We start from the raw sequence: 14,077 nt of genomic DNA on the forward strand, positions 1-14,077 counted from the left end.
TTTTAAATGGCTTCCCCACATTTCAGACATTCTAATTATTCTTACAAAAAAGGAAAGATAAAATAAATAGAAATACTTATGCCCTTTATCATGTGTTATGTATTCTCTTATTATTGTTTTCCCCCCCATGCTGCCATCCAAATGCTTTTCAATATGACAAAGAACACAATTTAATACCAAAATCCATCTTTGACTTTTGATTCCATGATAAATGCAGAGAGAGAAGTAAAATACTTCCTAACTAATATGGTATGACTGGAAGCTGGGGGAGGGTAGTCAAAGAATTCTTTCTTTGCATATGCTCATATTCATGTTTTTTTTTTCCATAGGCATTTTTATCTTTAGTTTTCTTTAAAGAATTTACATGATGATTTCATTATATATTTAAAAGGAATAACAAGTTGTACAAAGTAGATTCTCTCAGTTTCATGTTCAATCATCATTTTAATGTCCTCTTATATTTCCTAAATTAAAATGAAATAAATAAATGTGAAAAAAAAACAAATCTATATTATCATGCTTAAATGATTGGCATTATGGATTTTATCCAAGTATTGAATTTGACTGAAGATCTCTGGGGACCATTAGAGAATAGATGAAAACAGACATTCATCTAGTTAACCAATTTACAAATACAGCTTGGAGACTTGCTCAATCTTAATTTAGTCCATTGAGAAAGAGGACAAGGGAAGCAGGAGCTTAACTGGTTTTCCCTAGTTGGCATCCAAGGACTTGTTTTCCATTAGATAAATGATTAAGAGTATTTCTCTGACCATTATACTTGCTATCAGATTCACATCATCATATGGAAGAAGGCCCTACGATCTTTTTACCTAGAATATAAATAGTACTGAAGTCTTATACAGTGGCACAAATCTGAAAGGCAGCATATTTGTACTGGATAACATTGGTCAACTTCTAAATCAGAATGAGAGTCCCTGAATAAGCCAGTAAATCTTTTCAGTGCTATAGTCAACTCTCTAAGGCTATAAGTAGTAGAACATTAACACTTCTGATTTTTTAGAGGAAATTTTTTTCCCTGGAAGTAACCTATGCACACAAAAATCACAATTTCAGTGGAGTATTCAGGGATCTATTCTTGGTCCCATATTGTTTGACATTTTTATCAGTGTCTTGTATAAAAGCCATAGATGGCATGTTCATCAACTTTGCTAAGGATATATAGATGGGAAGGAGTAGATCCAGTTAATACTCTGGTGACATTGGTAACTATAAGAGATACTGAGGGACCAGAGTAATATGCTGAATCTAATCAGATGAAATTCAATATGGTAGGGTTCAAAAATTACTTTCACAAGGACAGGATGGAGGAAACAAGATTAGATGGGAATTTGAATGAAAATGACTGGGAATTTGGTGGACTGTAAGCTCAAAATGAGTTATTAATGGAATGTGGCCGATAGAAAAGCTAGTGGCTATATTTACAGATCCATGCTTTCTATGGATAAAAGGACTGATGTTCCTTCTGTACTCTACCCTCATCAGAACCCAAGCAGAAAAATGAGTTTAGCTGTGGGGACAACAGCCCAAGAAGGACCTTCATAAGATGGAAAGTGTCTAGAGGAGTACATCTAAGATGGTGAAAGGTCTTAAGTCCATGGCCTATTTGGATCAGAAGAAGAAACAGAAAATGTTTAATCTATAAAAGAAAAGGATCAGGGAAACCTGATATCTTTATGCAAGTGTGGAAATCTCATACCCATGTGCAAGTATAGAAACCATGTATCTATATGCAAGTGCTTGAAGGGCAATTAAATTAAAAATGGAATAAACTTAGTACATTTGGCTCCAAAAGGTAAAGCCAGGAAAATTGAGTAGAATTTGCAAAAAAAAAGTATATTCAGTATTGATGCCAGGAAAACAAACAAGAGTTTAACAATTAACAATTTAACAATTTTAACAATTCTAGAAATTCAAAGGAGGAGCAGCTTTAGGCTACCTGAAACAAAGATGTATCCTGATTCTTTGGAGGTCTTTGAATGACAGACAACTTGTTGAGGATGGTTTATTGGTAATTCTTTTCCCCTATGGGTTGAACCAGAAGACTTAAATTTCATTCCAACCCCTATATTCTGGGACATTGTGATTAGCAGCTTCTTTAGAGATGCATACCCTCCCAAATGGAAATTCAACATATGAAATCTCAAAAGTGTTAATATGCATTTAGCACCTTTAGAAATACCTTCAGGGCCCCTGCCCAAGCTAATAACTAAAGAGAGCACAGTAATAATATTTCCTTTGAGAAATTTCTGCTGGTCACCTGGGATCAAGACAATTTTATTCAGCATCTACAATAATTTTTGTTGTTTGATATTCAGAAATTAAAGAGGCTAATTTGTTTGTTAATTTGCATTAATTAACAATTTCCTGCTATTTTAATTTCCCTATACCATTATAAGTGTAAAAAATAAAAGATCTTAATTTATATCAGTTTGGTTTGAATTCAACTAGTGATTTGAGCATTAGAGGCTATATAAACTCCTGGAGGAAAATTTCCATCAATACAGATAGGTACCAACTCTACAAATTACAGTATTTCCTAGGGATACTAGTTATATTAGATTTAAAAAAAAATATGCTCAGAGTGATACAGGTAGTTTTTGCAGTAGTAGTTTTTGTACCTAAGGTATCTGAACCAGGTATTCCTAACCCCAAGACAGACTTTGGCGACTCTATAACTTATTGCCTCTCCTCAAATGAACATAGGAGACTAAAAGACAGAATATAATTTTAGGTGATTTTCATGAGCTATTTAAAAGTAAAGGTTGTATTCTTTTTACATACTTTGAAGGGCACATGTAGTACTATGTATCCAGGGAACTCTGTATGGAACAGGTATGTCAATACCAACTTCATGGGATTGTCTCAGATGGTTCAATCACTCACCTTTATTTAAAAATAATTGGACTTTACTTCTTGGAACATTGTAATAGGCTTCTACTTAGTGGTCCTGGCTCCAGTTTCTCCAAGCTACTCTTCATACTGTTGCTTCCTGAAGAAACTTCCAAATATATATATGTCAAGAATCATGTCTCTTTCTTTACTTACAAAAAAAAAGGGGGGGTGGCTAGGTGGCACAGTGGATAGAGCACTGGCCCTGGAGTCAGGAGTACCTGGGTTCAAATGTGACCTCAGACACTTAATAATTACCTAGCTGTGTGGCCTTGGGCAAGCCACTTAATCCTGTTTGCCTTGCAAAAACCTAAAAAAAAACACCCCAAACCCATGGTGGCCTCCACATTGCCTTCCAAACAAGCTCTTGATACTCACATTCAGATCCTTCCACAATATGATTCTCACTTATGGGACTAACTTTTATCTCAGACTGCTCTCCTTCTTATCTTCTGCATTCTAATTTAAGTGTGTTCATTCTACCCCCTTCCTATGCTGCAATTTTCTAATACAAGCCTCTGCTCACATTATCCCCATCCCTGGGACCCTTGGCCCTATCCCCATCTGTCAAAGTCCTTCATTTTTTAACTCAAAGCCAAACAGCTTTAATCTATTTTCATCAAATCTTCCAAACAGCCCCTGATCCACTCCAAAGGAAAGCATACTTTTTCTTGACAATTTTCTCATGCCATTTTATTTAAACTTTCCCTTTATTCTTGATTCACTCTCCCATATCCTAATATTTGTTGATTCCCCTTACTTCATTAAATGTCAAGCTTCTTCAGAACTGAGTTTTTGTATTGGATTGAACCTTACATGTAGTAAATGCATAATAAGTGTTTGTGGTTGAATTTTAACTCATTTTTTTCTCAATCAAGATTCAGGTCAAGTGTCATCTTTTCAATGAAGTTTTAATTACTCCTTTCAAGATATATCTTTCTTCCCAATCCCAACTGATCCCTCTTTTCTTCTTAGGGATAGCAATAACACTTCATACTTCTCAAATACATTCTAGCAATTGTTGAAACAAATAGCATTTATGAAGAAAATTCTATGTACCAGACATTGTACTAGCTATTATATATACCACTATTCTATTGGGCACTAATTATTTATGTCCTTGTCAACACCTTATTGATAGTAAGCTTCTTATGGGCAGGGACCTCATCTTATTATTCTTTGTATCTCCATGATCTAACAGAGTGTCTTATAATAGTAAGTGCTTAATAAATGTTCATGGTTGAATTTACTGATCAAATTCCATCTGAGGTCCTGCAAAAAAAAAATTCAATGAAATTCAACCTGAAAAGTTTTAACTTTTAATGTGCCAGATGTAATTCTGAGTGATGTGGATATAAAGGTAAAATAAAGTTGGAACTCTTCTCAAGCTACTAATATTCTGTTATGTGAAAACCATATGTGCAAAGAAAATAAAAAAGGAAATTCATACACCCCTCCCCACACACCCCCACAAAAGAAAAAAATAAAGAGGAAAAACAATGGTAATTGCAGGAGTTAGGTCTCTTGTGAGAGATGATGATACTTGATATGATTTTGAAGGTTGCTAGGGCTACAAGAAAGTTGAAATGAGAAAAGAATACATTCCATTCATGGAGACCAAAGAGGGGAGCAAGAGGGTCAGTTGCATTACAATACAGAATATGTGAATAAAAATTATTGTACAATCAATTTCAAAGTGTAGAAAGGATCTCAGAAGTTTAAAGAGCAACCAACAGTGTTTGAATTTTATCTGAGACACATAGGTGAGCCAATTGGAGTTTCTTGAACAAGAGAATGATGTGAATTAGGATGAGTTATTGTTTAGGAGGGAAAGAGAATTTTTAAAAAATGAATATTTTTTTCCTTCAGTCAAAGGTGTCTTTGCAGACTATGTTTATTAATTCAAATGAAGAAAAGGAGAATCAATTTAAGTATCAAAGTATCTCCTGAACAGTAGTGCTCTTCACTCTGCCTAGTATAAAGACCTTCAGACTGGAAATCACTTTGGTAGAGTTAAATGTTAGTCCTTATTTTTCATCAGCATAGCTTCTGTTTCTTACTGTTTGTTGTTCACGCTTGACTTTTCCACCACATTGACATAGTGTGCAACGTACTCTCTCTCTCTCAGCTTGGGGTTTGATGAGTATTGCACTGTCTTCTTGAATGTCAGTCATATGCTTCTAGGGGGCAGGTGCTATTCCATTTTTGTTTTTGTATTCTGAACACTAGAGAGCAATTATGATGCATAGAATACTGGGTTTTTGGAGTAACAATTTTCAATTTAAAATCCCTTTGATGTCTTTTACTAGCTCTTTTATCATAAAAAAGTCACTTCACTTAACCTCAGGGAATTCATTGCAGTATATCTACTAAATTAAAAGTAAAGAAACTAGGCACAATGGATAGAGTACTGGGCCTGGAGTTAGAAAGAGCTGAGTTCAAAACTAGCATAGAAACTACTAGATATGTGATCCTGGGCAAGTCACTTAATCCTGTTTATCTTAATTTCTTCATATGGAAAATGAGTTGCAAACCACGTCAGTATCTTTTCCAAGAAAACCCCAAATGGGATCATGAAAAATCAAACATCATGGAAATAACTGAAAAAAATGTTAAGCGAACTTGTTGATAGATACACAGATCCTTGATGTTGGATCCTTGAACATAATAGGAGCTTAATAATTATTGGTCAAATTAATTTGAATACATACACATACATATATATTAAGATAGACACAATAGTGATCTGGACATATGCTTAACACTGAAGTCTGAACGTAATTTCACATATGAAATAGAAAAAATGAATTGAAGGAGATCACATAAACACATTAATTGCTGAAAGTAATGTGTTAAAAATGATTTAAGAGATCACATTTCTAAAAAAGCACAATTAGAGCTCAGCTGGTCACCACCTACCCCTAGAGTTTCATAAACCCACAAATGGGTTTTGAGTTAGAAGCCAGATGTGCCAAGTAAGACCTAATTATTTTGTTTAACTTGACCATGAAATGTCTGTGATCAGATGTCATTTCACTTTTTTATTCTTTTTCTTTAAATGAGTAATGATTAATTGAAACAGAAAACACATGCTAGACATTTTGAGTTTGTTAAGCATGTAGGAAAAAAGAAATGACCTTTTTTTAAAAAAATAAAAACCACAGGCATACATAAGAGAAAATCAGTTAAAGGATATATATGTTTGTGTTTGTGTGTGTGTGTGTGTGTGTGTGTGTGTGCGTGCGTGTGTGCGTGTGTGTGTGTGTGTGTGTGTGTGTGTATCTGAGAAAGAATCAGGGTGTCAGTAACAGAGAAATATGGGGAAAAAACAGAGATCCATGGCGAGACAGATACAGAGAGACAGAGATGGAGAATCAGAGGAAGAAAAGAAGGGACAGGGATAGAAACAATGGTCACATAGAGAAAAGAAAAAGACAGGAGACATAAGGGGATACACATATACAAGAACATTTAGAGATGTTTCTTCCTAAACAAAGAAAGATAAAAATGGAGAGACTTTTAAGAGAGATTATTTCACTGTGGTCTTCAGGATATTTCTGCCAAATATTATTAAAAATTCTGCATCTTTTGCAAATACAAAGATAAATATGGATACCATTTCAACATGTTTTTCCACAGTCTTGATAGAATTAATATAAGATTTAGATCTAACACTTGGGCCAAAAACTTCCTACTTCTGAAATGGCTAAATTCTTAGTATTACTTTCATTCCAGGATGAATCTATTATTTTATAAGACACTCCATGGAAAATAATAAGGAACATACAACTTAATAGGAAAGAGGACCCGATTTGAATGAAATGATTTCATTTATCACAGAATTTAGAGGGAAAAATGTACTACAATTCTTAGATAAACTGTTTTTTCTTTGCCTTTCATAAAGTATTTAACTATAAATTACTGTATAAATAGAGCATAGATGAAAATTGTGCTTGCATATATTGTGAAGGGAAGTCTGCCAGTGTCCAAGCATGATGTTTTGATATTATCATCATTATGCTATTATGGAATACTTACTCCAAGTATCACAGTAAGTCCCTTCTTTAAAGATACATAGGTTTAGTCATTTTTATGATATGTTTTTCCAACTATATGCAATGGTAGTTTTCAACAATCTTTTTTGCAAGGTTTTGAGTTTCACATTTTTCTCCCTCCCTCCTTTCCTTCCCCCACTTTTTGACAAAAAGCATAGGCTATTCATGTACAACAATTCTAAACATAGTTTCCTTTTAATCATTCTGTGAAAGAAGAATCAAATCAAAATGGGAAAAAAAATTAGAGAGAGAAGAAAATAATAATACCTAAAAATTGAAGATATTGAGCTTTGGTCTGCATTTAAAATCCACAATTACCTCTCTGGAGCTCTAAACCTAAAAGGTGCAAAGCTGACCTCCATCAGTAAGAGGTGCTTCCTCACTGGAAGTATGCAGCACAAATAAACCATTGTATTGGACCACACAAAAGTAAAGACATTTTTCTGCTGGTATGGAGACTATTTCAAATCTGACAGTCCTTAATAATATCAGAATCCTGAAATTTCTGATTTTTCCCCATTTTCTCCATACATTTTGGCCAACCAATTATAAATTTTATTAAAGTTCATAGAAAATTTATGTTCTTTCTAGTGTTAAGGCGAAGCCTTGCTTTATTGCTTTATTGTGAAGAGAGACATCTATCTTCTTGAATTCTAATTCAGCCTCAGACACTTCCTAACTGGATGACCTTGGGCAAGTCATTTAACCCTGTTTGCCTCAGTTTGCTCATCTGTAAAATGAGCTGGAGAAGGAAATGACAAATCACTCCAGTATCTCTGTCAAGAAAACCCCAAATGCAGTCATGAAGAGTCAGACACTACTAATATAAATGAACAATGACAAAATATGAAAGCCTCCAAGGTAACTTTAGGAAACAAACAGATCAAAAATTCATCTCTCCCTAGCAAATTTCATATAAAATTTATATGATCTATACTGTGTAGTTTTCACTTTGATTTCTTTGACTACAGCATTAGAATATAGTACAAGACATATTATGTGGTGAGAAAAACACAGGTTGAAAAGGGATAAAATTAGTACTTGAAGGAAATATGAGAGAAATTAGACCCATATTTTTCAGAAAGACAAAACTGATTGGATATGCTATAATATTTGAATCAGTTAATTTAGAAATGAAATCCACATGACTCAATAGTGAGATCTTCCAATTCAATTTTCACAAATCAGGGACATAATTGTGCTTGAAAAATTCATTTGCAGGAAAGTAAAAATAATAAATGAATTGTATTGCTGACTTCTATACATTTACTTTTCATTTGTCCAGAGGAAATTGCCTACAGGGGTTCTAGGACTAGAAATTTATTTCTTCAAGCAACTTTCAATATTATTATTACTGTCATTATTTCGATATATTGCCTGTCTTCTGCAATGCTGTTGAGTCAATGAAAGACTGCTGATTAGATAAGGATTATTGCTCAGTTTACCATCATCCAATCTACAAATAGAACTAACTTCTGAACTAATTTTTCTAATAAAGGGATCTATAGATCGCAAACAACTGGTCAACAAATGGATACTAGTGATGGAAGTTACTAAAGATTTCCTCCCCACCCCCTACATCCCTTTTACAAGAAGGGTGAACTCTCTTTCCAATGTGACTTCCATACAGATCACTTCATCAAAACCTTTCCTGCTGAGTAGCCAATGATTTGTTCATAGTCATGTCTGAGGGCATATTCATAATTGGATGGCACTAAGCTCTTTAGGGTGAAGAAATGCTGAGCAGATGGAGATACACTGCGGGAAGATCTCACAAGACTGTGTGAGTGGGCAGAAAAAGGCAGATGAGATTCTTTGTAGGTAAGAGTGAGGTAATTAACACATTTAGAGAAAAATAATCCAAACTAAACTCTTAAAATAATGGAATGAATTGTCAGTTTCATAGAAAAGAGATCTGAAAATCATTGTAGCTTCTTATTTAAAAAAATTATCCTAATATAGATCTGCAGGCAAGAGGCCAACAAAACTACTGGAATCATCTAGAAAAGTAATGGAAACAAAGCAAGGTTTATACTGTCCTTATATGAGACTATGGGTGTTCTTACCTGTGGTAATGACTATATAATGTCCTATTATATCTTAAAAAGAAAAAAAATGACAAAACTTGGAAAGAGTCAGAGAAGGAATTAAAATGATTTAAAAGGGACAAGAGAGAACAGGAGAGAGGTGTATGATTTTTGAAGATGAAAGTTGTGAGAAAATATGATGAGTTTAAACATAATTAAAATAATTATATAATAATAATGATCACAGTGATGATGACGACAATAATGGTATGGATAGGGTGAATAAGACTTATCCATCATAACTCAGAAAAATGGAGTAATTCTTGAAGTTTGAAAGAGATTAAGATAAATAAAATGAAATATACCAAGTAATAATATCAATTAAAGATGGTCTTTAAACATTTATAAATGTTCAACCTGTAATAGGTTACTTCAGAAAGAAGAAAATATGTGCATGTGTGTGTGTGTGTGTTTATCTGCATGTGTGTGCACATTTAATGAGGGGGTATATATGAAACCTCTTGTGCTAGATATTGTAGAAGATAACTTTCACATCCTATAAAACACCTCTCTACATACTAAAGACTGAATATTGAGCAGGAAAGATCTGACCTAGTATGACAATTTTATGCTCTTAAAATTTTCATCTTCCTCAACCTTTCCTACACCTTTCAAACAATTCATCAACCTTGCTCCTTCAGTACTCTTAACATATAGTGAATTATAGTAGCTGAAAGCACAGGTATAGCTAATAAATTGCAATGGGTTAGCTTTTAATAAATTAAGTAATCTGTAATCATATTTGTGTAGTGGATATAATTCATCTGCCCTTTGAAATGTCAAGAGATTGGTTTTCATTTGTTTGTCTTGGGATATTGATTTGCTAAAAACAATTGCTTCTTTGTTTGGTTTTTATATCTTACATTTGAGAGTGGTAGGTAGAGTTTTTTTTCTAACTGCTTAAACAAGAGCAATTGAAATCTCAGAATTAAATATACACACCACTTCCCAAGCACCAAGGGAATTATGTAAAATCTATTGGGAGGCAGACTTCTGGCTTAATATAAAGAAGACCTCTGGCAAAAACAATAGTTCAGAGATAGTTCAGAGATAGCCCAAGATGATTGCTTTTTAACAGGGAATTTAGGAGAGTGGTGATGGAGCTTGGACTGGGTGACCCCTAAAATGACTATTAACCATGAGATCCCAGAGTTAGCATTAACTTATGTTTCTGACTTACTTGTTACTACTGCTTTTTCTTGACTCTTTCAAGTCTAGTCACATTTAAAACATTTTTTCTTTTTTCTACTATTTACTGTAAAGATTGTTATCTAAGACCATCTAAGTAAAGGCTCTCTTTCTGTATATCCTAAGCAATTACAGCCTATTTACGGAGAGAACATCCTCACCTGTTTTTATCTACATGTTATTGACATGTAGATAATCCTTGTCTTATACATCTCATTAGACATACATGCAATAAAGGACTATACCTGTGATTTTATTTTTATATGGAACTCCTGGGTGAGGATGGGTGCTTTGTCAATTCAATTTTGCTTTTCTGCAACTTAAAGATTTGCAGAATTGCTTAGAGCATTGAGAGGTTAAATGGGGAGCCAATATGTGCCAGAGGCAGAATTTGAACCATGGTCCTCCTGGCTCCAAGGCCAAATATGTATCTTTCACACCATGAGTATCTCTGTCTATCTGTTAATGCAGATCTTTGTCTCCCTCTCTCACCCTTCTTTCTATATCATTTGATTTATATGTATGTGTGTGTGTGTGTGTGTGTGTGTATCATCTATCCATCTGTATCTATCTATCTGTCTTCTCTGATTTATTTACCAAGAATTTAAAATTTTAGCACCCCAGTCCTTCTTCATCAATAAGTCCTTCTATATTAGGAGTTTTTAATTTTAAATATTTTGATAACTAGCTATATTTTAATATATAGTTATCCCTTCCACATTGAGACTTATGGTTTTGATATATTGTGGGTCAGGTTAAGCAATTAAATGGTCTTTTTGAGGAGTTTTATTGATGCCACAAATGACATGCAGAAAAGTTTTAGAAGCTCACAAATGAATAATATATATATGTAGTATTACATAATGTCAACATATTTTTATCTTTTACTTTCACAATAACTCAGACTTATTCTGTACAAAGGGAGGGCCAAACTTTTTTTGTGAGGATTTTTCAGATTGTGGGGGAACTGTGTCCCTAATGCCCATGATGTGGAATAGATAACTAGTTTCTTTTATAGTCTATGTATTTTATTTTATGTATATGCATCCTTCTTCTGGGAAGAGTACCCGATTGACAAAAGGGATCATGATACCAAAAAAAAAAAAAAGACAAGAATTACTCCTCTGTTTTGTTATGTCCCCTTTCCTGGACATAATGGAGACTAATGCTATTTCACTCTTTAGCTTGCTTCTAGATCTCTATGTGAGGATCTCTCAATGTACTGAAAAGAGTGAGAATGAACTTGAGGATTTCTAAAACTGGTTGTTATGCAGCCTTGCTATCTTAAGTTCAACTTTGACTTCCCTATGCCTTCCATTCCAATTCTACTCCCTCAACTAGGTCACTGCCAATTCTCCCAGACTACTCTAATATAAAGGACAGTAGTGATCCATATTGCTCTAATTAGAATTAAATCACATCACTTTCTCACCTTGGGGAACTTCCTTAATGCATTTTTCAAACCATCTGCAAATAAATTGCATGTTCCTTGAGGGTGGAGTTCATACTTTTAAGGACTCATGGAGGTCTCTAATAAGATTTGGTATATTGAATATAGTAGCTACTCAAGGCTTATTTATTTACTCCTGGTGCAAAATGAGGTAATTGAGTCTCTGGGCCCAAATAATTTGAATTGGGTAAGGGAAAGGCAGAATGATTCAAAGGGCAGTAAAGGGTGGGGAATGGAAACTCAGAGGGCCCTTGAATGGGAGAGAAACCCTAAAGCATCTTGGGAGACAATACAAGGGAGGGGAAGGAACAATGAAGATGAGTATCCATCCTGGAATGGAGGTAACCTGTACTTCAGAGAGATTGGGGGGGAATTGTGCTTCTCATTCCTTCATTGAAAAAAGCAAATAAACACACACAACCAAATAAAATCTGGGAAAGAAACATGGAAACATTACATTGTGAGGAGAAAGTGCTACTTCCCCTCCCCAGGAACCAAAATACCTTATTTTACCCAAGCCACAGTTCATACTCTCCATATCTTTCTCCTATCCTTTTCTTCTAATTTAATTCTAGTTTCTAACTCAGCTCCTTTTATCAACTCTTCTCTTTCTAATAGAAATATAGTATACCATTCGAAATCCAATTACCTATGAATTCTGTTTTTTCTTCAAGTCCCTATTAAATCTCACCTCCATTAGGACTTATTATTAGGACTTATACTGACATGCAAATGAACCACAAATGATTCCCTCTTCAATGAAAAAAATACCCATGAACACCAAATGGGGCCCATGAAAATATCTTGCTATGAAAAAATAGTCTTTTTTTGCTATTATTTACATCCTCAGTACTTAGCATAGTTCCTGGAACACTGTAAATACTTAATAGATTTTTATTGATTTGATATACTATGAGAAGAATCATAAATATATTTCCTTTCACATAATGCAGGACTCATACTGACATTGTCCATCAAAAGTTAACCAGTGGGAAAGATACTGAGCACATCAGGAAAGAACTTGGTTCAAATGCAAATTATATCATCAAGTCAAACACTTTCAGTTTTAATCCAAACTGAACCTATATATAAATCAGATAGGCTCTACTGATTTGAAAGAAATCGAGCTATTTATGTGAGCAGAATCCCCAGCTTTTTGAATTCCAGGACTTGCCATTTGAATTCCAGGACCCCAGAGCAGGTCTCTTGTTTAAAACATTTTTTAAAGTTCCTTTTCAGGCTGGTTTTGTTTTTGCTTTTATTTTTAAGATAAGATACTTAAGCCTCAAGGGTAGTTAGACTACTTCCTTCTACCAATAATGATCTCATATTTTCATCTGTCTTGATTTTGATTTTTTTTAAAGTCATAAGTTTTTTCCTTTTTTCTTTGTTCACATAATGCCATGGTCAAATCTTCATTTATATTTAATTTGACAGAATATAATGAGTATACTACCATCTGAAGATTATCATCAAGTTTACCTCCAGACTAATGCTACTTATGTTCCTTACTTCCTTGTTAAAGAATGCAGGGATAGGTTGAATCAGTATTCTTTCTTTTGCTTCCTCTACCCCCAACTCTTTATCTTTGTATTTTTTGGAATCTATAGGGCATACAATGGAAAGACTAAGCTATGAATAAATGGGAAGTTAAGGGAAAATATTTGTAGGGCAACCTATTAAGTTTTATCTTCATTATTAACATTCTTTATTTTTTAATTTTAGATAATCAACAAAACAAATTAAAGTCTTGATTTATTTGACAGTTTTGAAGAATGAATCCTCATATTGAAAATTTAATAATTACTTTTTTTGCTGTTCAAGATGACTTCCACATAACAATGAAACTGAATAAAGGTAAAAATCTTCTGGAAATATAAAGATGAAGGTGAAATCTAGGTATTATAAGCCATGAAACTAATTATATAAAAATATTAATTAATTACCAATATGATGTCAAATCAATTTGCTAGTCTCTGTGATGGAATCTCTACTGTGCTATTCAATACCTCAGTGACCCAGGTCAAGTCTCTTAACCTCTCTGTGTTTCATTTTTCTCATTTTTAAAATGAGGGGGTTTTATCCTGACTCTAGCACTTATAACATATGAAATTTAGGTCAAGCCAGTTACCTTCTTTGGACCTCTCCTTCATTTATAAAATGAAGTTAGGGTAAAATTCTATTTAAGTGTCCTAATCAGTTCTAGATTTGTGATCTAGGTGATTTCAAAAGTTCTGATCAGTTTGAATTCTTAGGCTTCCATTGTACAGAGACAAATAAGAAATCACTATGCATATTCTCAAGGAATAGAGTCAACTGAATACCCTACAAGGGCCAGTCAGGTGATGCAGTGGATAGGGTGCTGGCCCTGGAGTTTTGTAATA

This window comes from Macrotis lagotis, chromosome 1, assembly GCF_037893015.1.
Source record: "Macrotis lagotis isolate mMagLag1 chromosome 1, bilby.v1.9.chrom.fasta, whole genome shotgun sequence".
Classification (NCBI taxonomy): domain Eukaryota; kingdom Metazoa; phylum Chordata; class Mammalia; order Peramelemorphia; family Peramelidae; genus Macrotis; species Macrotis lagotis.